This window comes from Psammomys obesus, unplaced genomic scaffold, assembly GCF_907164565.1.
Source record: "Psammomys obesus unplaced genomic scaffold, mPsaObe1.curated_primary_1811, whole genome shotgun sequence".
NCBI classification, from domain to species: Eukaryota; Metazoa; Chordata; class Mammalia; order Rodentia; family Muridae; genus Psammomys; species Psammomys obesus.
The window spans coordinates 40925-42631 of NW_026594034.1; the positions used below are offsets into that span (position 1 = coordinate 40925).

Here is a 1707-nt window from a genome sequence, read left to right on the forward strand (position 1 = left end):
TCTTTCTTTCTTTCTTTCTTTCTTTCTTTCTTTCTTTCTTTCTTTCTTTCTTTCTTTCTTTCTTTCTTTCTTTCTTTTTGAGACAGGGTTTCTCTGTCTAGCCTTTGCTATCATGGACTTGCTTTGTAGACCAGACTGGCCTTGAATTCACAGAGATCTGCCTGTCTCTGCCTCCTGAGTGCTGGGATTACAGACATGCGCCACCAAACCCAGCAAGATCTATCTCTTAATCTCTGTCTCACTGAGACATTTTTACCCAATTCTAACTCTATTCTCTGTTTTTTGTTTTGATTTTCTTTTGGCCTTTGTCCTGTTTGGCATTCATTCCTGACTCCTAGAAAATCTCAGCTCAAATTTATGTGACTCTGATTTTGTTAATTTTGCCTCTTTCCTCTTGATTTCTTTGTGTGTTGTTCTCTTATCTCCCTCACAGGATGGCTTCCATAACTTCCCTTCCTATGTGCCTCTCTGTTTTTAGGTTGCTCTAATTTCCTTTTCTGTTTCTGTGAGGGAGGACTTTGTTTTTTGGCTTACACTTCTAGTCCATAGTCCATCACTGAAGAAACTCAGAAGAGGAACTAAAGCAAATAAGAAAGCTGCTTATTGGCTTGCTGCCTCTGAATTGTACTCATTAAGTTTCCTTATACAAATCAGAACCTGCCCAGGGTTGGCACTGCCCATAGTGACCTGGGCCCTGCTACATCAATTAGCAAGCAAGACAATAGACATGACAACAGACCCATCTAACAGAGGCAATCCCCCAAATTCCCACACACCTACAGAAAACTCTGAGCTGTGTCAAGTTGACAGTTGAAGCTAATTAAGAAGCAGGCATTCTTCAATTATTATTTCTCTTTAATTTGCTTTTATATGTGAGTTCAAGTTTTCCATCTACTTCCAAATATCAATCTAACGGGGAGTTGTGTGAAGGATGTTTTCTCTGGGTCCATTCTTGTCTAATTGAATAGACACAGCTAGCACTGTGCATGCCCACTCACACTTCATCATCAACACCACAGACTTAAGAGACTAAACCAGTGTGCTTGTGTGTGTGTGTGTGTCTGTGTGTTGGGAAGTGAAATGAGAAAGAAGCAAAACAAACTAAGAGTTAAGAAAGGAAGACTAGTGTTGTATGAAAGGAGAGAAGGTTAACACTCTTCTTGATAAGGATGGAAGAGGAGCTTGGGCCTAACAACATACATACAGTTAAGGCATTGCCACCTACTTCATTGCATCATTTTAAAAACCACTATTTTTAAAATGACTGCCTACAGATAGGGAAAGGATCTTCACAAACCCTATATCTCACAGAGGGCTAATATCCAGAATATATAAAGAACTCAAGAAGTTAAAAAGCAACAAACCAAGAAATCCAATTAAAAACTGGGGTACAGAGCTAAACAGAGAATTCTCAATAGAGGAATATCGAATGGCAGAGAAACACTTAAAGAAATGCTCAACATTCTTAGCCATCAGAGAAATGCAAAGCAAAACAACACTGAGATTTCACCTTACACCCATCAGAATGGCTAAGATTCAAAACTCAAGTGACAACACATGCTGGAGAGGATGTGGAGAAAGGGGAATCCTCCTTCACTGCTGGTGGGAATGTAAACTTGTACAACCACTTTGGAAATCAATCTGCCTATTTCTCAGACAACTAGGAATAGCGCTTCCTGAAGATCCAGCTATACCAATCCTAGGCAT

At 39.7% G+C, this 1707-nt stretch overlaps 1 pseudogene; it reads left to right on the forward strand.

Annotated features, from left to right (window-relative positions):
* The first annotated feature begins 1125 nt into the window (after positions 1-1125).
* Positions 1126-1258, forward strand: LOC129684602 (U6atac minor spliceosomal RNA; annotated as a pseudogene).
* Positions 1259-1707: the final 449 nt, after the last annotated feature.